This window comes from Stegostoma tigrinum, chromosome 1 (assembly GCF_030684315.1).
Source record: "Stegostoma tigrinum isolate sSteTig4 chromosome 1, sSteTig4.hap1, whole genome shotgun sequence".
Lineage (NCBI taxonomy): Eukaryota > Metazoa > Chordata > Chondrichthyes > Orectolobiformes > Stegostomatidae > Stegostoma > Stegostoma tigrinum.
In genome coordinates, this window is record NC_081354.1 from 151,486,594 (window position 1) to 151,499,758 (window position 13,165).

The 13,165-nt window shown below is 41.6% G+C and overlaps 1 protein-coding gene across 2 annotated transcripts in view; it reads right to left on the reverse strand.

Moving 5' to 3' along the window:
- The window catches only part of znf532 (zinc finger protein 532), a 178,239-nt gene that overhangs the window by 141,394 nt on the left and 23,680 nt on the right, over positions 1-13,165 (reverse strand). The window contains exon 2 of one of the 2 annotated variants that reach the window (XM_048533999.2): positions 9,951-10,033. The exons of the other annotated variant lie outside the window; for it this stretch is intronic. The gene's annotated coding sequence lies outside the window, so the exon portion shown is untranslated. The remainder of the gene's footprint in view (positions 1-9,950; positions 10,034-13,165) is intronic. 2 annotated transcript variants of the gene reach the window in all.

Consider the following 13,165-nt stretch of genomic DNA (forward strand, 5'->3'; position numbering starts at 1 on the left):
TCTGCCCTGGGAAATAGTCTCTGGCTATCGACTCTATCTATGCCTCTCATTATCTTGTATACCTCAATTAGGTCCCCTCTCCTCCTCCTTTTCTCCAATGAAAAGAGACCGAGCTCAGTCAACCTCTCTTCATAAGATAAGCCCTCCAGTCCAGGCAGCATCCTGGTAAACCTCCTCTGAACCCTCTCCAAAGCATCCACATCTTTCCTATAATAGGGCGCCCAGAACTGGACGCAGTATTCCAAGTGCGGTCTAACCAAAGTTTTATAGAGCTGCAACAAGATCTCACGACTCTTAAACTCAATCCCCCTGTTAATGAAAGCCAAAACACCATATGCTTTCTTAACAACCCTGTCCACTTGGGTGGCCATTTTAAGGGATCTATGTATCTGCACACCAAGATCCCTCTGTTCCTCCACGCTGCCAAGAATCCTATCCTTAATCCTGTACTCAGTTTTCAAATTCGACCTTCCAAAATGCATCACCTCGCATTTATCCAGGTTGAACTCCATCTGCCACCTCTCAGCCCATCTCTGCATCCTGTCAATGTCCCGCTGCAGCCTACAACAGCCCTCTACACTGTCAACGACACCTCCGACCTTTGTGTCGTCTGCAAACTTGCTGACCCATCCTTCAATTCCCTCGTCCAAGTCATTAATAAAAATTACAAACAGTAGAGGCCCAAGGACAGAGCCCTGTGGAACCCCACTCACCACTGACTTCCAGGCAGAATATTTTCCTTCTACTACCACTCGCTGTCTTCTGTTGGCCAGCCAATTCTGTATCCAAGCAGCTAAGTTCCCCTGTATCCCATTCCTCCTGACCTTCTGAATGAGCCTTCCATGGGGAACCTTATCAAATGCCTTACTGAAGTCCATATACACCACATCCACAGCTTGACCCTCATCAACCTTACTAGTCACATCCTCAAAAAACTCGATAAGGTTTGTAAGGCATGACCTACCCCTCACAAAGCCGTGTTGACTGTATTTGATCAAGCCATGCTCTTCCAGATGGTCATAAATCTTATCCCTCAGAATCCTTTCTAACACCTTGCAGACGACAGACGTGAGACTTACCGGTCTATAATTGCCGGGGATTTCCCTATTTCCTTTCTTGAAGAGAGGAATTACATTTGCCTCTCTCCAGTCCTCAGGTACGACTCCAGTGGAGAGCGAGGATGCAAAGATCTTCGCAAGTGGCGAAGCAATTGCATTTCTCGCTTCCCAAAGCAGCCGAGGACAAATCTGATCCGGGCCTGGCGACTTGTCAATCTTAATGTTTGACAAAATTTTCAGTACATCAGCTTCCTCTATCTCTATCCATTCCAGCATGCACACCTGCTCTTCAAAGGTTTCATTCACTACACAGGTCGTTTCTTTCGTAAAGACAGAAGCAAAAAACTCATTTAGGGCTTCCCCTACCTCCTCAGGCTCCACACACAAGTTCCCTATGCTATCCCTGATCGGCCCTACTCTTTCTTTGACCATTCTCTTATTCCTCACGTAAGTGTAAAATGCCTTTGTGTTTTCCCGGATTCCTTCTGCCAAGCCTTTCTCGTGCCCCCTCCTGGCTCTCCTCAGACCATTTTTGAGCTCCTTCCTTGCCTGCATGTAATCCTCTCTAGCTGAACTTGACCCTAGCTTCCTCCACCTTATGTAAGCTACCTTACACCTACATGTATCCAAGTTTACACTTTAAGTAATGTGTCACTGAAGTTTGGTTTGTTTCATACTGGCAGACAGACTTTCATTTACAAGGCACTCCTCACAAACTCCTAATATCCTGAAGCACTTTACAACCTACTAAATACTTCTGGCATCCTATCACTGTCACAAAATAGGAATTCCACCTGTCAATTTGCACAACAAAGACGGTTAAATCAAAGAGGAGATCGCTTGTTACACGAGTTGATTGAGGAATAGATATTGATCAGGATACTGGGGAGAACAACCCTGCTTTTGTTCAAGTACATGATCTAGGAATTTTGCAATGAGTAACACACTTCTTGAATCCCCAAAGCCTGTCCGTCATCTACAAGGTTCAAGTCAGGATGTGATGGAATACTCCCCCCACTTGGCTGGATGGATGCAGCTCCAACAGTACTCGGGAAGCTTGACACCATCCAGGACAGAATAGAACATTTTGAATGGCATCATACGCACAACCATCCACTTCCTCCACGATTGATGGTCTGTCAGCAGATGTACCAGCTACAAAATGCACTGCAGAAATTCACCAAAGCTCCTCAGACAGTGCCTTCCAAACCACTACCATCAAGAACAAGGACAGTAGATACATAGAAACACCACTTGCTAGATGTTCCTCTCCAAGCCACATACTATCTTGACTGGGAAATACATTGCTGTTCCTTCAGTGTTGCTGGGTCAAAATCCTGAAAATTCCTCTCTAACAGCATTGTGGGTCGACCCACACCAAATGAACTATGGCAGTTCAAAAAAGCAGCTCATTTACCAACTCCTGAACAGTATTTAGAGATGGGCAATTATTCTTGGCTGAGCCAGCAGCAACCATTTACCATGAGTGAATAAAACAAACAATTACATCCACCTAAAAGAACAAATAGGACCTTGCTGTAACATCTCATCCAAAAGAATGCACCTCTGTAGGGCAGCTCTCCTTCAACATTATGCTAAATTGTTAATGTTGATGATGTGCTCAAGTCCCTGTTGGGGAAATGAACCCAAACTTCTAATGAGTGGTAACACTGAGCCACACCTGACGGCGACATCCTCATTAAGAAGGGCAACTGTGAATCAAGTGCATGATGTTGCGTGTCTATGTGTCATTGCAATCCATGTAAACTAGTGTCAACTTATGTCATTCAGAATGGTGTCATACAGTCAGCGAGATATACAGCATGGAAACAGACACTTCTGTCCAACTCATCCATGCCATCTGGATATCCTGGTCCCATTTGCTTGAATTTGGCCCATATCCTTCTAAACTCTTCCTATTCATATATCCATACAGATGCCTTTTAAAGTTGTAATTCTACCAGCCACCACCACTTCCTCTGGCAGCTCATTCCACGTACACATCACTCTGTGTGAAAAAGTTGCCTCTTCGGTCTCTTTCACATCTTTCCCTTCTCACCTTAAATCCACGCCCTCTAGTATTGGACTCCCGAACCTGAGGGAAAAGACCTTGACCCTGCTTACCTTATCCGTGTCCCTCATGACTCTATAAATCTCTATAAAGGTTACCCCTCAACCTCTGATGGTCTCGGGGAAATAGCCCCAGCCTATTCGGCCTCTCCTGAAAGCTCAGACCCTCCAACCCTGGCAACATCCTCATAAGTCTTTTCCGAACCCTTTCTACTTTCACAACATCCTTCTTATAGAAGGGAGACCAGAATAATAATTGAGGACTATTACGGCACAGTGGTAATGTCCCCACCTTTGAGTGTGGAGACCTGGATTCAAGTCCCACCAGTGCTGCATCTCTGAATACATTGACTAGAAAATATAACTTGTGATAATATAGGAAAGAGGGTGAGATTAAAAAGCACTGAAATAAATCCTAAATTTCCCACCTATAGGTTTTTGCTGGTGACACCGCTGATTGAGACACCTTCTTGGAAAACAGCCTGAAATGTTACCTAGAATGGTAACGAAACGTCTGAAAACGAACCTTCCAGCTCAGCGAGCAAACTTACATCCAGAACCTCAAACTGAGCTACAAATTTTCTCAAAACTCGCTAGCCTGAAATTCAGATGTCGGTGGGCATATAAACTGGGCTCCTAGAGAATGGGAGGGTGGAACCTGATCATTCTCAGTTCGAAGCCTGCGGTTCCTATAACACCTTCCTGCAGAACTGCAACTCAGATCAAGTCTTCAAAGTACTGCAGTGTACATACATTTTAATTCTGTTAGGGGCCCACAATCAGGGTTCACAGGAGGGAGCTGGAACATGCTTGGAAGTACTGGAAAGTGGAGACTAATCAAACTCCCATTTATACAGCTCTGCCTCGTGAAAGTCCCAAAATAAACCAAGTCCCAAAGCTGGATATACTCCACTCTAAATTTAGAAATTGTGGACTTTACTCTGGACTGGCAGCTTTCATGAACAACAACAACTTACATTTATATAGCCTCTTCAGAATACCAAAACATCCCAAGGTGTTTCACAGGGGCATTATTGGACCAATTTTGACAAACTCAGCCACTGAAAGAGATTTTGTTATATGTGATATAAAAGTTTGATTCAACAGGCAGATTTTCCAGAGTGTCCTCAAGTAGACAGACGTGCAGAGGATTAGGGAAGGAATCCCAGCTAGCTGAAAATGTCGATGATGAAGGAAAGAAAATCAGAGATAATAAAGAAGATATAATCAGATGAGTGTCAAAAAGTCATCAGCTGTGAGGTTGGAAGAAACCAATGAGGCAGAAAGAGTGGTAAAGAGTTTAAAAAATGGTGAGGGGATTTAAAAATCAACATTCTGGTTCACTGACAGGGCACAGGGCGATGGGAGAAGAGGGACTTTGTGTGAATTTAGATGCAGACAGAGTTTCGGATAAGTCTACAGAAGACAAAACGTACAGGCTGACCAGCCAGGACAGCATAGTCAAGGTTACTGGCCGGCATAGTTAAAGGTTTCAGCAGTAGACGGGATAAAGCTAAATGGACTCTGCTTACACTTCAGGAATAGTCTTGGTGATGAAGAAACTACAGTGTGAGAAGAACAGCTCAGTGTTAAACAGGATACTCAGTGAGTTGAGATTCAGTGAGACAAATGAAAGTAAGTTGAAAGAGACTGGGCCCAGCTCCTGCTAGCCTGTACAATTCCACTTTTCTGCACCGCCACCCCCCCCAAAAATGAATACACTTTCAATCTTATCAAAAATTAGAGAGTTTGTTGTTTAAAATACAATTCTGGTACTGAACTACAGTGGTTCTCAAAGGGTTAATGCATGAATGCACCTAACGCACAGCACAGAACAAATAATCTCCAAGTGTCAGCAAAATTAACCTTAAACACCAACAAATACCATAAATACCAAGCATAATTTCTCCTTACCCCCTCCTTGAATTGAAAGTAAAGCATCCAAAAGATAAATTTGCCTTAATACTTTCTAGTTCAGTAAGAAAGTTGACTCCTTTGTTATGTAAGCAGTTGTTCTGGTTGGGGGAGGGGCACTCATCTGAAAGGAAAACGATGATATTTTGGGAAATAATTAGATACTGTTGTGCAGTACATCTTTGTAGTGTCAGACAGTAAGAAACAGCAGTGCAATACCACGCATATAACTCTTATTTTATTTGAAAGGTTGCACTCAGGCAATCTGAGGCCAGCTAAATAGCTTTCAGCCATGATAGCATTAATGCACGTCACAGCCCTGGTTACATTGCACACCACAGCCACGGTAGCCCTGCCTGCCAGCCCTCATGAAGATACATCTTGAAACAGAATCATTTATTCACAGAAGCATGGTGAAAGAATCTCATGAGAAAGCACAGCAGGATGAAAATGCCACAAACCACCGACAGCTGCTTCAGTTTCACTTTCAGTCAAACACTGTCACATTTAAAATCAGACAAAGAAACGGTAGGTGATCTACAGAGCACACATCATACATCAGATCTACTACCTTTTTTAAAACATTCCCAATATATAAAGTTGGATTTGTGACATTTACTATTAGGCAAAACTGCTGAACAGCATCATGGATTGTAATCAGCTTAAAATAAAGAACTGATATTCCAAGTTAAACGCCATGCTTTATATGGGATTGCCTAACATGTCTGGCAGGGAAATTGATGACATTGAATGGGATGTCCATTTCTCCCCACCCACCTTCCTCCATTTTATTTTCAGCTGCTGTGTTAAACCATTAAGGCCCCTGTTAAAGGTGTACACGCTTCCACTCTTCAAAGTTTTGCAGGAGATTTCCTGACCCACCTAGCCAATATTCATCCTTCATGTGAACAGCTGCAAGACAATTAAGTTTGCTAACCATCTCATTCCTGCCTTTAGAACTCCGCAGTTAACAAAATGAATGTTGCATGATGGTATACTAATCAGTATTAAAACAAAATTTAACAGAAGAATTCTGCTACAGCCCCAACAATATATTCTAGCGTTTGGCCCTGACAGCAGAAACGTGGAGGTTTGGCCTGCAACATTTGGAGTCTAACCAGTGAAGTTACGAGTATGGTTATTTCCTAAATTTGCAAAAACAAAATTCCCAAAAGGCTCTAACATCAGAGCTTGTTATTTTTCTGATCACTGTTGAAAAGATCTTTGCTGACATTTAACATTAAATAATTTTTCAGGAATTTTAAACACTAAAGAGGGAAATTGGTTAAGACTGCTGCAAAACAATGGCAAGTGCCTAGAACTGTAATTAGTAGAAAGTGTACAATTTGATCACGCTATATTTTAAAATAATGTAATCCTGCTGGAACACACATTTGTACAATATTCCAACCAGATCATTGATGCTTCGTGCTTACCACTGGCTATAGTGTGGAATACAATCATTACTAACTTCATAAATCATACTTCTCCCATCCAATATGATCTATAGAGATAATAGGAACTGCAGATGCTGGAGAATCCGAGTCAACAAGGTGTGGAGCTGGATGAACACAGCAGGCCAAGCAGCATCTTAGGAGCAGGAAGGCTGACATTTCGGGCCTAGACCCTTCATCAGAAATCATCATAATTTCTGATGAAGGGTCTAGGCCCGAAACGTCAGCTTTCCTGCTCAGCCTGCTATGTTCACCCAGCTCTATACCAATATGATCGACAGGTTTGGTTTATAGGAACGTGTGAAATTCAAATTTTTGGCAAACAAAATTCAAGGGTACATGTTTGTTTCAGAAGAGACAGCCCTACTGAGTAGTAATGTTCCCCTACCGAAAATGGCAAAAAAAAAGGTGGATCTTATACATACTGCACTGTACATTACCACAACAAACTGTCTCAGGTACAAAGTAGCTCTGCATCCAGTTGAAACCTCAAGCTTAAGCTCCTAATCTTGATGAATTCATTTGTACGGGCCTGTTATCCCATTTTAATAACTGTGAAGAACCAACTAAAGGAAGACCAAAAAAATCACAGCTGGAACTACAAAGAGAAAATGAAATCAGCATTGTTGAAAAGGTTAATATCTTTTCTATCGATTTCCTTTAGCAATTTTGTTTCTTCCATTTATGACAATTATTAATTTATAAATGTCTTAACTATTTATTTTAATTTAGACCCAAAAAGAATTGAAATTTTCTGAGTTAATTTGCAGTGTGATAAAATAAGTGGAAAATATATTGCTATCATATTTGGATTATTTTAAAGGGTTAGGCAAACAAGTATAAGTTATTGCTATGGGGGATTTTCTTTTTTAAAATGGTCAGAATGTCATTCTGGAACAGTGACCGAAATGTGTCTGTTCCAAGAAGACATGTGACTGTCATCAAAGACTTGTGTGAACCCCTGGAGTATTAATAGACTAGGAAGTTTATGGCTGAGGATGGGTCTTGAGGAAGGGTAACTCGGATTTTTTTCTTCACAGATGTTGCCAGACCCACTGAGCTTTTCCAGCAACTTCTGTTTTTGTTCCTGATTTATAGCATCTGCAGTTCTTTTTTAGCTTTTAAACTAGGATACATAGTGATATTAAATCATTAGTTTCATATTAATGAAGGGTCTAGGCCTGAAATGTCAGCTTTTCTGCTCCTAAGATGCTGCTTGGCCTGCTAAGTTCATCCAGCTCTACACTTCGTTATCTCGCATTCTCCAGCATCTGCAGTTCCTATCACCTCTGATACAGTTTTATTTTCATTTCAGTTTAGAAAAATCCAAGGTTTAATTGAGATGAATTAAGTGTTGAACTGAGGAACAAATTTTAGTTTCTCTCTTGGCAGAGTTCAACTGAAAATAAGGACAATTTCAGCATAGGGGTTTTAATTCATATCTATTCAGTTCAGAGTAACCATTATTTGCAACAGTTCTCGATTTTTCTTTTTTCTAGTCTATGAAATTTTAAGTCAGGAGAATTTGGGATAGAAATCTTAAGGTTGTTAGAATTGGAAAAAGTTTAAGCCATCAGACTTATAAAAGATTCATGCCTCAGACTTAGAGATAATAAAATGATCTTGGAAGTTTATGTAAAAGAATCTGAAAGTGTCAGTTAAATAGACACTTAAAGAATTGAGATGGGGTGTAATTTCTCTGGACTTGAGTCTCTGTAACTAATAACACTGGAAAATAGGTTGAAATGCTGTTTTGTTCTTCATGTTACAATCTCTCTAAACCAGCTTCTAAATCTATATAGCCATGTTTCTGTTCTCTCATGTAATAAACTTACATTGTGTTGTTAAAGAACACCTGCAGTCTCATATGAATATGTTTCAGTGACTAATCAACACATTAACTAACTAACAAACAAACAAACATGTTCTATTAAGCCAGGTTTCATTCTGGGATCTAACTTGGCCAATAATACTCAGCTGGGATCACAACAACCATTTCTGGATTTTCACCTGAAGGCAAATTTCCAAATTACAAGACCATTACACCATAAGAAACAGGAAAAGGAGTTGGCCATTCAGCATTTCAATACTCTTTGCCATTCAATAGGATTATGGCTGATCTGACATTCCTCTTATCCACTTTCATGTCTTTTCCCCATTACCCTTGATTTCTCTGCTGATCAAGAATCTATCTCAGCCTTCAATAGTCACAAAAACTCTGCCATTTCTCTTTCCCTGAGCTCCCTGTGGCAAGGCGTTCCAAAGACTCTCAACCACAGAGGATAAATTCCTCTTCATCTCGGTCTTAAATTGGTGCCCTTTTATTCTGACTCTAGGTCTTCTGATTCTCAACTCTCCCATGAGGGGAAATATCTTCTCAGCATTTACCCTGTCAAGCCTCCTAAGAATCTGATATGTTTCAATGAGATCACCACTTATTCATTTAACTTCCAGTGACTAGAATCCCAACCTGTTTAGCTTTTGCACATAAGACAATCCCTCCATACCAGGGATCATCCTACTAAACATTCTCTGAACTGCCTGCAATGAAATGAGGGTACCAAAACTGATCACAGACTCAAAATGTGGTCTCACCAGCGTCTTATACAGTTGTAGTGAGATTTCCCTATTCTTAAATGCCAACCCCCTTGAAATAAGGGCCAAAATCCATTAACCTTCCTGATTACCTGTTGCACCTGTGTGCTAGCTTTGTGTTTTATGCACAAGTGCCCCCCATGTTGCAGCTTTTCCATATTTAAAATGCAAGGCAGTGGCGTCTTCTAAAAAAGAGTCACGTGCCCCTAATAGTTACCACATTATGGAACATGCAAAGCTTACATGTTCAGTAGGCCAACCATATCTGACTCAGTTTAACTAAATTAGTACATCCTGGAATATGTATAAAATTATGAGGGCCTTGGTACAGTTGACTGGGGAGATGTGTCCACATGATGGAGGGATCAATGGCCAAGGGCATGCATTTATGGTAAGGTCACAAGGTTTACAGGAGATGAGAAGGAAAACCTTTTCACCCAGACAGTGGTGGGAATCCAGAACTCACTTCCTGTATGGGTGGTAGAGGCGGAAACCAGCATAACATCTTGGAAGTATTTAAATGTGCACTTGCATTTCCAAGGCATACAAGACAACGGGCCGAATCCTGGAAAATGCAATTAAAATATTTTTGTGGTTGTTTTGACTAGTGTAAACACAATGGCCAAAGGACCCTTTCCTGTGCTGTAGAACTCTACAACTTAGCGAGGGGAGACGAGGGACAAGAATAAAAAGAGCTGGTTTCCATTCTTTATTGCTGTTAGAGCCATATGGTGATATCTGCTGGATTGGCATGTTTTGATCACCAGGTAAGAAAGAATTTAGGCCTATGTTGCCTTCCATGGGTAACTGCCCACTGACAGCCAGTATTAGGGCTCTTACATGAAGAATGGACACTTACTGGTTTGGCATATACATGAAGAATGTGGTGATCCTGCAAGTTGAACCACTTCTGTAGAATTGAAAACAAGCAAGACTTGGTACCTTCGGGAGGAGGAAAATAGACAAAGAACACGTAAGTCCACTTTCTTATCATATTAAACTATCAAATACAAATTCTGAATTGTAGCTACATAGAAAAAGAGGTTTAAAGCCCGTTGGCTGGGTTCTAGCTTTGTGTAATAAACACATACAGACACATGCATCAATTTCCTTCTGCTGCATACTTTCCAAAAATAAACTATTCTTATGCAATATTCTCAGAGGAAAGATTGTATAACGCAAGGGCAAGAGTAGAGCAACAGCATTTTTTATTAAAGCAAGTATTATTGAGGAAAGAAGAATCTAAAGCAAATATTCTCCTTTTGTTGTGATCTGCTTCCATTTGGCTGGTGACTTCAGTTTCCACTACAGTCCAAAGACACAAAAGGTATTAGCTGCCACAGTTAGTAAGAACACATATGGGTCTGGATTTTAGGACCACCCCACAATCCTTGGTATTTTCAGTCAGGGGGGGTGGGGTTCACACTTACCACCTACGCACCGATCCTGAGCTCCCCAAATGATATAGTAGGTATGTGAATTTTGAATTCAACGGTCTGCCTGTAAATGGAGTGGGATAATAGTATTGTGGCTTGGGAAGTCTGTCATCATGAGTAAGCATTGAGATTTTTGAGATAATGGGAACTGCAGATGCTGGAGAATCCAAGATAACAAAGTGTGGAGCTGGATGAACACAGCAGGCCAAGCAGCATTTCAGGAGCGCAAAAGCTGACGTTTCGGGCCTAGACCCGAAATCTCTGATGAAGGGTCCAGGCCCGAAACGTCAGCTTTTGTGCTCCTGAGATGCTGCTTGGCCTGCTGTGTTCATCCAGCCTCACATTTTATTATCTTGGAATTCTCCAGCATCTGCAGTTCCCATTATCTCCACACTTTGTTATATTGAGATTTTTGAAGTTGGTTTTATAAAGGTCGGGGAGGGAAGATGGATCATTCGAGGAATGCCATAAGCATATCAGGGACACCTGTACTTCCATCATGTTGTCACCCAACAATTTGTTCCTTCTTGTTTGCCTTCCAAATACCTGGCCCTCAACACCTCTCTTCCCAGGCTCTCAGATTCCTCCTGATGTAAATGCCCAGGACATAACTGGTTCGGACAGACATTGCTCCTCATTCTGCTCCTCTTTACAACCCCAGCAGCAGCACTGCTGTGCTGTGTTACTGCAGGCCTTGCTAGAGCTGCCATCCAATTTAGTTGACCAGCAGCTCTCAAGGGCAGGATATCCACCGGGCACATGTAGCACTTTTACCTAGCTGGGTCCACCCACAGTGCGTTATGGCTGTACGACTAGCATCTTTCTTGTGTGTTCGCTGCCTGTTGACTCCCCTTTCAGGGACTGGTGGAAAAAGATGACATCCCGTGGAAATTACAGACCATGGTTTATGTTGCTTCTAAAGAAACTACGATCCACATTTCCAAAAAGGAAAATGTAAGCAATCAAGTTAAAGAAAAAATAGAATACTTGTGTTTACACAGTGCCTTCTATCTCAGAATCACAGAAATTCTTACAGTGCAGAGAGTAACCATTCGGTCCATTGTGTCTGCATCAGCTCTCTGACCATTAACTTGGTGTCATTTGGCCATAACCCTAAATATTGATCTATTTAAATCATCATCGAATGCCATCAAATGCCTCAGCTAAGCTTGTCTCCAGCAGAATTCCAGGCATTGTACTTCAAACTCTAACTAATCACCATGCGAAGAACAAAAACAAAGTTGCTGATAAAGCTCAGCAGGTCTGGCAGCATCTGAGAAGGAAAAAGAACAGAGTTAACATTTTGGGTCCGGTGACCCTTCCTCAGAACCTGAACTGGACCCAAAGGGTTAACAATGTTTTTCCCTTCACAGATGCTGCCAGACCTGCTGAGCTTTTCTGTTTTTGTCCCTGATTTACAGCATACGCACTTCTCCCGTTTCTAATTCACCATATGGAGAAGTTTGTTTGTTCACATTGCGTTTGCTTCTTTTGCAAAACACTTTTAAATCGTGCATGTGATCTTGGCTCATCTAAAAGTAGGAACAATTCCTCTCCTTGCGCTCCGTCCAGACTCCTTATGGTTTCCAAAACTTCCGACAACACTTCTCCAGGTCTTCTCCTCCCCAAGGCAAACAGTTCCGGAGTCAGAGAGTTTTCCAGCATGGAAACAGACCCTTCAGTCCAATTTGACCATGTCAAACAGGCTTCCCAAGCCAAACTAGCCCCATTTTCCCACATTTGACACATATCCCTTTAAACCTTTCCTATCCATGTACCGGTCCAAATGTCCTCTAAATGTTGTAACTGTACCCGCATCTCTCACTTCCTCTGGAAATTCTCTGTGTGAAAAAGTTGCCCCTCAAGTACTTTTTAAACCTTTCTCCTCACACCTTAAAAATTATGCCCTCAAGTTTTGAACTCCCCCACCCTAGGGAAAAGCCCTTGGTTATTCACCTTATCCATGCCCCTCATGATTTTACAAATCCTTATAAGGTCACCCCTCAACCTCCTACACTTCAGGGAAAAGAAGTCCCAGCCTATCCAGCCTCTCTTATAACTCAAACCCTCCAGTTGCTGTAACATCTTGGTAAATCTTTTCTGCTGCCTTAGTGTCTCATCCCTGAAGTCATTCTCATAACTCTTCTGCATGTTCTCCAATGGATTTGCATTCGTTTTACAGTATGCTACTCAGAACTCTACTCAATACTCCAACTGGAATCTCACTGATTACTTATTTAAGTTCATAATAACCTTCCTGCTGATGGTCTATAAACAGGAGCATAGAATACAAGTCAGAAGTCACAAACACTGGATCCAGTGATGAAGGGACTGCACTCCAAAAGCTTGTGTAATTCAAATAAACCTATTGGACTGTAACCTGGTGTTGTGTGACGTCTGACTTTGTCCAGTCCAGTCCAACAGCGGCACCTCCACATCACGACTATTTATGGAGCCTAGCAATATTGTATACCTTATTTACAACTCTCTACATTTTCTGCCTCACATTATGACTAATGTACATAAACACCTAGGTCTCTCTGCTCCTGCACACTCATTAGAATAGTACACTGTGTTTTATGCTGTCGATCTATTTTCTTTGTATCAAAATGCATCATCTCATAATTCACTCACACGG